The sequence below is a fragment of the Oncorhynchus nerka genome, linkage group LG11 (assembly GCF_034236695.1).
Source record: "Oncorhynchus nerka isolate Pitt River linkage group LG11, Oner_Uvic_2.0, whole genome shotgun sequence".
NCBI classification, from domain to species: Eukaryota; Metazoa; Chordata; class Actinopteri; order Salmoniformes; family Salmonidae; genus Oncorhynchus; species Oncorhynchus nerka.
The window spans coordinates 61,716,860-61,729,242 of NC_088406.1; positions in this window are offsets into that span (position 1 = coordinate 61,716,860).

The following is a 12,383-nucleotide window of genomic DNA, read 5'->3' on the forward strand; positions in this document are numbered from 1 at the left end:
AACTGCTCGGCCTCCGACCGCAAGGCACTACAGAGGGTAGTGTGTACAGGCCAGTACATCACTGGGGCAAAGCTTCCCATCCAGGACCTCTATACCAGCTAATAAAATGGCTATCCAGACTATTTGCATTGTCCCCCACCCTTTTACGCTGCTGCTACTCTCTGTTATTTATCTATGCAAAGTGCTTTACCACTACCTACATGTACAGATTACCTCAATTACCTTGACCACCCTGTGCCCCCACACATTGAGTCTGTACCGACACACCCTGTATGTAGCCTCTCTAAGGTTATGTTTCAATTTAAAAAAATATTCTTTCTTTATTTTTGACTTATCTGTTTTTGACTTCAGTTTATTTTAGTAAATAACTTCTTAACGCTTATTTTTCTTAATTCTGCATTGTTGGTTAAGGGCTTGTAAGTAAGCATTTCACTGTAAGGTCTACACCTGTTGTATTCGGCACATGTGACGAATAACATTTGATTTGATATGATTGTTAGTCCCCATATTTTATACCGAGTGACTGACTGGAAGGGAACATGCAGTTATGAATATAACAAATGTTCTCTGAAGGAGGGAACTAGGTATAACATATTTAGTCCCTTGAACTCGTTGAAGAGCGGTACTGAATTGAGGAAATGCATGCGAGCCCTGGTATTATAACCAGGAAGCCGGGGCTTCTGAGGATGGGATCGGCATCCATTTTCCCGTTGTGCATGATTTCAGTTTTTTTCAGGTGAATTTGATTGGTCGTTGACTCCCCATTTGTATATTGTACCTCATCCCTTCCTTCAGGGAACAGTAGTTATATTCATAACTGTACGTTATTACAAGTTTTCAAGTTACGGATTTATGATGTGTAAATTTTCTTTCTTCTTTTTTTTTTTCATTGCATTATCAACCAATACTGATATTTGTACTTTTGAACCATTCTGGCACAGACTGCAACCAAGTTTCTATTTTAATAAGGCTAATTACAAAATATATCAAATGACTTGAATCTGGGAAAGATGTAACAATTTGTATTTGCATCAACAAGTGAGTGAAATGCATAAGAAAGGTATTGGAAATTCGGGAAAGGTAATCAGGTAATAATTGTGTTTGTGGAAAAAAAAGATCTGCATTGCCATCTTTTTCAATTGCGGTTTTGTCATAGTCTCATCTAACGGTTCCTGTGTGTCACGTTCTGACAATAGTTATTTTGTGTTTTCTTTGTTTTAGTGTTGGTCAGGATGTGAGCTAAGTGGGCATTCTATGTTGTGTCTAGTTTTCCCGTTTCTATGTTTGGCCTGATATGGTTCTCAATCAGAGGCAGGTGTTAGTCATTGTCTCTGATTGGGAACCATATTTAGGTAGCCTGTTTTGTGTTGGGTTTTGTGGGTGGTTGTCTTCTGTCTTAGTTCTGTCTGGTGCAGACACACAGTTTCGGTTTTGTCACATTTGTTGTTTTGTATTTTGTAGTGTTCACGTTTATTGTCTTTATTAAACATGATGAACACTAACCACGCTGCGCTTTGGTCCTCTCCTTCGTCCACAGAAGAAAGCCGTTACACTGTGTGGCTTGTGAGCATCGTGGAGGGAGATAGAAGACACGTGCCTGTTCCTGAGAGTCATGGCTTTCAGGCATCATAATAGCTAATATCCCCAACCGTTCAAAAACAATCACCAAACCCAGGGAAAAAAACTGAAACTAATATATTTGTAACAACTGCTACAATAGTGCACATGAGATTACTAACAAGCAGAAGAGGGGGGGACATCCCTTGACCTACTATTTTTTTTATTTAACCTTTATTTGACTAGGTAAGTCAGTTAAGAACAAATTCTTATTTACAATGACGGCCTACCTCGTTCAAACCCGGACGATGCTGGGCCAATTGTGCGGCACCCTATGGGACTCCCAATCACGGCCAGATGTGCTACAGCCTGGATTCAAACCAGGTACTGTAGTGACACCTCTTGCACTGAGATGCAGTGTCTTAGACCGCTGCACTACTTGGGAGCTCAATTTTTGCCTCTCTTTTGAAGATTGCTCAACTGACAAAGCTCGCACTTCCTCTTGAACTTTTTCTGACACTAACATGAACAGTGAGTTGGTAAACGCCCCCAATATGTATTATAGAAGGAGAATTAATATTATTTCAACTTTGTTAATCCAGGTTAATCTCATTGAGATAAAATACATTTTTCAAGAGAGACCTTGTCCAAACAAGACAGAAATGGGGGAGCAATGGTTGATACAGATATCAGACATACTGTAGCAACTTACAGACATAGACACACCATAAAAAAGAACATTTACAAAGACAGACATACATTTCAATTACAGAAACATACAATTGTTTTAGGATTTTTTACCATGGGTACCACAGCATCAAGTCCAAATGACAATCACATTCCTCAGTAAAATGTGAGTCAACCACACGTTTACACTCCTCCAAGGAAACCAGATCCTGGAGTTTCAAGCTGGTCTGGAGAGAATTACAAAACCACAGAGCTTAGTTTCTAAAACCGTTCTGATTTTAGGAACCGTTAAAAGTAAGTAGTGAGACCCTAACTGGTATTTATTTCCTTACCTTATCAAAGAAGAACAGCTATAAAGTGGCAGTTTTTACCAAAATGGCCTCATAAATCATATTATATCTAGACTTGGTTTCCTCTATCATTATCGCTCCTCTTTCACCCCTGCTGCCAAACTAACCCTGATTCAGAGGACCATCCTACCCATGCTAGATTACGGAGACATAATTTATAGATCGGCAGGTAAGGGTGCTCTCAAGCGGCTAGATGTTCTTTACCGTTCGGCCATCAGATTTGCCACCAATGCTCCTTATAGGACACATCGCTGCACTCTATACTCTTCTGTAAACTGGTCATCTCTGTATACCCGCCGCAAGACCCACTGGTTGATGCTTATTTATAAAACCCTCTTAGGCCTCCCTCCCCCCTATCTGAGATCTACTGCAGCCCTCATCCTTCACATACAACACCCATTCTGCCAGTCACATTCTTTGAAAGGTCCCCAAAGCACACACATCCCTGGGTCGCTCCTCTTTTCAGTTTGCTGCAGCTAGCGACTGGAACGAGCTGCAACAAACACTCGAACTGGACTGTTTTATGTCAATATCTTCATTCAAAGACTCAATCATGGACACTCTTACTGACAGTTGTGGCTGCTTTGTGTGATGCATTGTTGGCTCTACCTTCTTGACCTTTTGTGTTGTTGACTGTGCCCAATAATGTTTATACCATGTTTTGTGCTGCTACCGTGTTGTGTTGCTACCGTGTTGTTGTTATGTTGTGTTGCTGCCATGCTGTGTTGTTGTCTTAGGTCTCTCTTTATGTTGTGTTGTCTCTCTTGTTGTGAAGTGCGTTTTGCCCTATATTTATATAGTATTTTTATTTCATTTTAAATGAGGGCTTTTGGTAGGCCGTCATTGTAAATAATAATTTGTTCTTAAAGGACTTGCCTAGTTAAATAAAGGTTTAAATAAATAAAATAACAATGTGTAGTAGAGTCAACGACGACCAGCCAACAGCACTATAGAGATCACAGTGATGTGTCAGATGCTTTTGGTTGCTAATAAACCTAAGAGCTGCATGATACACAAAATCAATTGCCTTCAGGGTTGTGCTTGAAGTCTGTTTATACATTCCATCACTGTAGTCCAAGACAGACAGGAATATACTCGGTACTAGCTATTTTCTGGCCTCCAAAGAAAAACAACCCTTATGCTGGTAATAAAGACCTATTCTCAACTTGATCTTCTTTACCAGGTTCTCAACATGATTAGTGAAGCTCAGCTTCTCATCCACCCAAACACCCATATATTTGTACGTCTTCACTCGCTTTATGGAATTTCCTTCCAAGGAAGTAATGATATGGTTTTCAGAGTGTTTAGTAATTGGAAAAGACAATGTGTTTTGTTTTAGAGGAATTCAGAAGAAGTTTCAAATCATACTGATTCTGTTGACGAAGCTGTTTGAGCTTTTTAAAAGTCAAACTGCTGCCACTTGTATAGAGAACAGTGTCATCCTCATAGAAATGTACTGTACATCAAATCAAATGTATTGGACACATACACATATTTAGCAGATGTTATTGCAGGTGTAGCAAATTGCTTGTGTTCCAACAGTGCAGAAGTATCTAACAATTCAGAACAATACACACAAATCTAAAAGTAAAAGAATGGAATAAAAAAATATCTAAATATTATGATAAGCCATGCCTGAGTGGCATTTTCTGAAAATACAGTATGTAAACATTATTAAAGTGACTAGTGTTCCATTTAAAGTGACCATCAGCTCTATCAAGTCTTCCAATGTTGTTGGGTCCACCAACAAAATGAAGATCCCTAGTATAGATCAAATTCAAAGTATGGCAAGTATTTAAGATGCATTTAATGGTATCAGACTGTTCTTCAAAAAGGAAATGTCTGGCACATAGAGAAGCTAGATAGCAGCGCGATAGACAAGTGGTTGAGGAAACAGGCAGTGGGCTTCACGTAAAACGTCAATGTGGTCAGAACAGTAAATGAGATGGGGAAGATGGTTGAGAACGCTGTGAATGTCTCAATAATGATACTGTTATAGCGTGAGAAGAAAAAAGCTGTGGGTTATGAGGGTATCGCAGTTGTCATAGTTGAGTGTATGAACGTGGTGAACTGTTCTGGTTCAAAACACTCCCGTAGAACAAGAAAAGAGACGTCTTTAGTGCCATTAGCACAGCTGAATTAACTGACAACTGCTAAATGGTAACATAACCCTCTCAAAATAGGTTTCTAACCTCAAGGGTCTGGTTAAAGGATAAATAAATACTATATTTATCTCTAATTGGTAATATCATTTTCATAAGTGTGTTTTTCTAGAGATGTTGTAATGAGTCAATATAAACACTGTTTACTGGCAACATATCCATGTTCCATTCAAAGAAGCCTAGTATTTACCAAATGTCGTGTATGTGAGTGACTGCCTTGGATGTCAAAATGATTGTGGTATTAATTTCAAGATTTTAAAGGTTCAAGATTTACAATATTTCATAGTGTTAAAAGTTATACTTACTTACTCAGTCCTCTTATTCCCACGTGGGACATTAAGCTGCAACAATCTTCTTCTGGAGTCTGTCTTTGACCACAGCTTGTGCCGTCTGTCCCATGACCATTAAAGACCCATCTACATCCAGCTCAGCAGCCACCACTGTCTGTCGCCATGTCGTTTGTGTCCGGTGTATCTTATAAAAGTTATAGTTCACCCTATTACATAAATGTGTCCGTTGTTGTCTTACCTCGGTCTTGTCCTGATTCCAACCTCCACAACCTCTCATAAATCACAAACTACAGACTCTTCTCCAAAATGAATAGGAAAAGAAAATACTCCACAATGTCCCTTTACTAATGTCACAAAAGTTGAGAAAACCATTTAGAATGCAGGTGAAACCTGTCTGTCCAGCTAACTTTCACAAATGTGTCAGTTCAGGCGTTATACGAATGCATTTAATGAGCTGTGAGGAATGTGAAAAATAAATGAAAGTGTCTGTGACAAAGCTTATCTAGGTAGACATATTTGCTTGATATTATTTTAAGAGTAACAGTAATCAATAATAATACATTTAGTTTCTTAACCTGCATTCAATTAAAAATGATCTCAAAGTGCTAAAGAGTAGGGATATTGTTACTATTGAGTGTAGAGTAACTGATTTTAAATTGCTATTATTAGCTTTAGGTGTTGGGTTAGGTAGTTTAGATCTTACAGGCTCTGATTCAGATTGAGATACATTGACATAAAATTAACTTAAGCCCCCCAAAATGTACTTAAGTCCATTTTAAATCAACTTATCTCAAGTCTGAATAGGGTCCCCATTGCCTTCTGAATGTATTTAACTATGCAAGTCAGTTAAGAACAAATTCTTATTTACAATGACGGCCTAGGAACAGTGGGTTACTTCCTTGTTCAGGGGCAGAACTACCGATTTTTACCTTGTCAGCTCGGGGATTCAATCTAGCAACCTTTCAGTTACTGGCCAAACAACTCTAACCACTAGGCTACTCTTGCGCAGTTTTCACATTTTGCCGCCTTAAATTAAAATATTAAAAGGGATTAAATTGAGATTTATTTTCACACAACTTACAACACATTTTCAAACTAAAAGAACAATTGTAGAAATGTGACAATACTTTTGGTCCCGTAAAATAGGGGAACTATGTGCAAGAAGTGCTGTAATTCCTAAACTGTTCTCCCAATGTGGATGGAAATACCCTCAAATTAAAGCTGACTGTCTGCACACACAGACACTAAACACATAACGCCCTGTTCAAATGGATCATTATTGTGTCACCTGGTCAAATTGTTCACAAAGCAGGATGGTGAATCCTTCACAAACATACAATATCCATTAAATAAATGCACGTCGCTACACCCGCAATAATATCTGCTAAATATGTGCATGTGACCAATAAACATTTAGTTAATTTGATGTAAAAAAAGGTTAAGAAATAATGTTTAATCAAGAGTGATTTAGAGAGTGTTTCTGGCTGTTTTCTCTCTCTCCACCCCTCTCTCTCACTCTCCCCCCTCTCTGTTCTCTGCCTCGAAATGGAATGCTCATCCATCATCACTCAACATTCAAATATTCTCTGGAGAAGAAAGATTGCACACAGGATAAGTTCCTCTAATAACAGTCTTTTGAGAGACAAATGTTGTTACTTTTGATGCGGTTTCATCATATTGAAAAACACTGCAAAGATTCCTGGCTACACCACCAAGGCTGCTGCTCTGATAACAGGATAATATCTCCCTCCATGCCCCTCCTCTTTTTGGTGTTGTATGTGAAAAGCAAATACAACTGTAGATGGAATTGTAGTTGTCTCAAAATTAATGTAAACTCCACCCACCTGGCCCCTGGGAAAGCTTAAACTAACAAAGTCAATGTCTGGGCGCTCTTGTCGAGTATCTCAGACTATGTCATGTTATTTGAAGATGATTTAGTGGAACCAGTTGGATGATTGTATGGACTGTAGGCTACAATGCTGTTTTCTCAAAGAAAAAAACTGAAGGTGACACTGCTGCATCTCTTCGGTATGTGTCCCTTGATTATTGTGACTGTGGTTGTGGAGACTTGAGACTAGAGACAGCTGTGTTAAACTCATGTGATACAGAAACGTTATATATATATATATATATTAGGTAAGCTATACATGTAGGCTTATTAGTCTTATTAGTTATGTTCCCAAATGTAATTACTGTGTCTGCAGGCTTGGCTACCTGATGCTTTATACAATGTTATGGGACTTCCACTGTTGTTCCAGGCGTAGTCTACACCCTCAAGTTACACAGCTGATATAAAAAAGGAGGCATCGACCCATTTGCTAAGGTTTTAGGGAGTTTTTATGTGCAAAAGCATTTAGACAAAGCAGTTTGATGGTGGGGGCTGGGCGCTGTTTTTGTTAGTTTTTTTCCTTTTTTATTTTTCAGGGGGTGCTACAGCACCACTACTTCCTGTGGCTATGTTCACAAGCGTTAATGGCTACACTTAACAGTTGTGTGAAAAAATGTGTGCAGACAAACTGTTTTGTCTGTTTTATCAACTTGCGTAACTCATTTTAACAGGCAGGTGACTTTATCTATTTCTCTGGGACTAATGATCTGACTGCAACCAATTAGCCTCTTATTTGAATGTTGGGCTTGAATGTGAGCTCACACAAGTCATTCCCCTCTGTGTTCAGGATGGAGAAGAGAGAGCATTTTCTCTTGGTAATGAGATTTTATTGTCCAACTTGCTTAAAGCGCTGATCTCGAACAACTTCCCTTTTCTGAAACTGCATTATTTTTTATAACATTATTGTCATGATAAGAACTAGAGTTGGGAATCTCCTCCATGGTGTTGTATCATTGAATGACAATGAGCATACTGTAGGTCCATCAACTAAATTAAGAACCCCCATAGATCAATCATTCAGGGCCTGTTTCCTGGACACAGATTAAGCCCTGGACTAAAAAGTATGCACAATGTAGAATCTCCATTAAAATATGGTTTTAGTACAGGACTAGGCCTAATATGTGTCTGGGAAACAAGCCCTCAAAGTATTTAAGAAGTGAGAAGGAAATTATGTGGGTTTTCAAGTTTGGGTTACGTCTGTCAGATCTATCTTGAGTTTCTTGACTGAGGTGCTTGTGAACTGTTAAAGGACTGTAAGTTATTTATAATGAGGGATACCTGGAGAAAATAGGACCTCTCTGAAATTAATATGGATATTTTTACCCTCCCTGAACGCTTGAAAAAAAGTAACCCCCCTGTACCCCAAAAAATAATTAAAACAATGTGGATAGCAGAGAACCTGCCTACCGTTTACCCTCAATCCTAGGACAGACCAGAGCCTTTAGATATGCAGTTTCAGAAAAGTTGTCCGAAGATTGTGGATACACATTCCACCACGAACAAGTGTAAATGAAAATATCTCCATTATAATAAAAGCACTGAATGAATCTATCATATTATTTGAATTCTGAGGAAAAAAAATGCCTTTCGTAGATGCATTTCATGCAATTCTACATAATTTTAAAAGACAAGCGGAATCTTTTAATACCACAACAGAACATGACAACGAATGAGCGCATTGCTGCAGCACCAGAGAGGTTTTAATTTCTATACAGGCTACTGTTAAAAATGAACCAATTACATCTGAAGTATCTAATTGTTGAATTTGAGAAAAAGTCTTTCTTTTTTTTTTAACACAGAGCTGCATATCATAAGGTAGGCCTACGGTATATGCACTTGGAACTTTTTTTACATTCAGTAAACTATCTACTAATTTATCATATTTCTTTCCATGATATTATCGTTAAAAAATACATTAGTGTTGAACATCTGAATTGCTAAATTAAGAAACTCCATGCATAGCTCACCACATGATCCTCAAACCAAAGACTGGCCAAACTCGTGTTTCTAAAGTGAATTCAAAGGCACTGTAGAACAACTGTATAGCTTAATAAGGCATTTTTTGTTTCATTATTGTTTAATTCTAAGTAATTGTTTTCGGAAATGTCTATTTAAACAGCCTAAATGCAAAATGTATAGGCATGTTGTTAAGGATCGATTTTCAACTAAAATGACACACCCTAATCAAACTGTCTATAGCTCAGGACCTGAAGCAAGGATATGCATATTATTAATACCATTTGAAAAGAAACACTTTGAAGTTTGTGGAATTAACACTTTAGATCCTGTAAAATATATATATATATAAAACAAATGTCATCTTTGAAATGCAAGAGAAAGGCCATACATTGTGGATTGGGATACTCTAGAACTCTAGGTGTGATTTAGATGTTGTTCACAGGATGACAGCAGTGTGTCAAAGGTTTCAGACTGATCCAGTGAATAATTAATTCACTACACAAAATGTTGTATCAAGTCTGCCATGAGTTTGCCAAAATGTGCCGAATTGGCCAATTTATACATTTTAAGTACATAACTACAGAGAACATACAAAAATGCTCTGGCAATAAAAATTGTAAGTTTACACACACAGTATGTGGTTTAATTGCCTGTTTAAATGTTGTACTTCAATTGATAGTGACAGAATCACACATTACTTCCTAAGCAAAGAACATTTGTCTCCTCGGCTAAAGGAGGTTGTAGCGCAAACTTCTATGTCATAAGCTATGTTTTCATGTAATTGGGATAGGTTTTCATGTGAATACCCTAGAATCCGCATGCGCATTTTCCCACCTGTGGTGTGTTTCCACCAAATTGACTTAGAAAGTTAGAAAGTTCAATAAGTTTCCATCACATTTGAAACTATACCAATAGTATTGTCATGAGCAAATGTGAACTATGGTCTTGGCATGTACACTCTGTCTGTGATCTGTTGACTATAGTGTTTAGGCTGTGCGGGTCAAGTCTACATTAGGGGTAGGCAACCCTGGTCCTGGAGTGTCGCAGGCTCTTCGTGTTTTTGATTTAACCTACCTGGAAGACCAGGTGTGTTGAATTTAGGCAATCACTGAACTGCTGAATTATCTCAGTTGGTCAGGTATGGTGCCTAGTTGGAACAAAATCCTGCAGAACTCCAGGAACAGGGTTCCCTACCCCTGGTCTACATGATGAGATTATTATGGCATTTTTTTATTTGTAAAACGGCAGTCAAGTATTTATCATAATGTCACCAGAATCAGATCCTCGATATTTATTGGAAAGGAGCATCAAGATCACTGTACAATTTCAACACCCTGTGAAGTTCATCATAAGTTATTTAATCTGTAGCCTAATAAACTGCATGGTTTCCCGAGTCGTAATGGGAGGACCACACACTATATCATTGTGTGACTCCAAGTTTACTTCGACATTATGGTTTTTATATCAATATTTGCGTATAAAGATGTTTCCACCATTTTTTCTTCCATTATTTATTTTACAGACACAAAAAGATCCCACCATGTCGAACGAACAAATGATCGTCTGCATTTATAAAACTGTGGTTTAAAAAAAAATCAATATGACTTTATTCACATAAAACTGCAGATATAAACGTGGTACATATGCTCAGAGTCATGTCTTTACCTGGCATTTTTCAACTTGCTTCTAGCATACAGCATTGCGGAATAAAACATTGGTATAGATTGCTTTATATAATCAGGTCCATCATTTTTTTTCCTAAATCTTAATCTAACAAGGGGTTAGACCACAATACCCTCACACACATGTCCTCAATCCGAGTCCTGGTTTTAACTTAACACACCAAGCCTTTCACTTGGGGTGGCAGGTAGCCTTGTGGTTAGAGCGTAAAGGTTGCAAGATCGAATCCCCGAGCTGACAAGGTAAAATCTGCCGTTCTGCCCCTGAACACTGGACATGCTCTAATATACTGCTGAAATGCCCAAATGTCTGGCTTGTTGAACTCAGGATGGCCTAGCAGTGATAATGGTTCCTCTCCCTCGCTCGTTGGTGGTGATTTCAGTCTTTCCATTTGGTGATGGTAAATCCTTCGTTAAATACATTGGAAATGTACAAATCCACAGTGTCCATTTGCAATATATTACAATGGGAATTTACCTTCATGAATTGGACATGCTCTAATATACTTTTGAAATGTCCAATACAGACACCTAACTCACTTTGTCCAACTCATTTAGAAGCCAACTATCACATAACCATAAAAAAATGTCCACATAACTCACAGTGCTCTACTGACCTAAGCTCTAGAACAGGTTTACACAATTTCAGAGCTCTAGGTCTGAATGTTCTTTGATGGGGCGAATGCCGGTAACTATTAGGGCTCCTGAGTGATGCAGTGGTCTAAGACACTGCAGTCCCTGGTTTGAATCCAGGCTGCATCACATCCGTCTGTGATTGGGAGTCCCATAGGGTGGTGCACAATTAGCTCTGGATTTAGCTGGGGTAGGCCTTCATTGTAAATAAGAATTTGTTCTTAATTAACTTGCCTAGTGAAATAAAGGTTTTAATAAAAATAAAAATACTAATTATTGCAGGCTCTGTCTGTAACACGGAACCCAATCCGGCTGCGCGCTAAATAGTTTTTGGAGAGATTGAGAGATGTTCTGTGTCTGTCCAGGGGCAGTTCTGTTCAGCAGAAGGAAAGATGTTTTACCAGCTTCTGAGCTGCAGGTGAGGAAGCTTTGAGTGTGGGCAGAAAGGCAGACAGACTCCACTCTGATTATCGGCTACACATCGCGCAGACGACTCGTGCAGTTGACTTTCTTTGCCTGGTTAAGAAACACAAGCTGCTTTACGAAATTAAAACAATAGGAGCATTGATTTAAATAGTGATGCAACAGTCTAACTATGTTTTTCTCTTTCTTGAGTATAGAAGTAGGAAGTTATTTGAGTAATAATGGATAGATGTTTTTTTTACAATGATGGTATTTCAGATATTGTGCCATTAACAGCAGAAGAAGAATTTGCTGAGACAGTCTTTATTTCCATGTTTACTTAATTTCGGTGTGTAGAACCTAAAACAGTTCTTCAGCTGTCCCCATCCTTTGGTTTTTTGGTTTCAGGTAGAACCTTTATCCCAGTGAGCTCTACATGGAACCCAAAAGGGTTCAACCTGGAACCTAAAAGGGTTTTTCTGCATTGGTGATCTTTGGTAAAATAATTTGAGGAAAAAAAGAATTACAGCCCATGCTGTTATATGTTTAGTTGTCTTTTATGGTGCATACTATAATTATAGTATCAACAAATGTCACAGAAATATGAAAGAGGGTTAACCATGTTAGGGTATATTGATGGTTGTAGTTAGCATTTATTGTGCCATTGTGTAATGATTTATTGAAATTACTTTTCATTAGATAACAAGCTGTATGTTTTGATGGAGGTAGTTGATTTTGAGTCATGTATTTAATGTTTTGAGAGTCTTAATGAATTT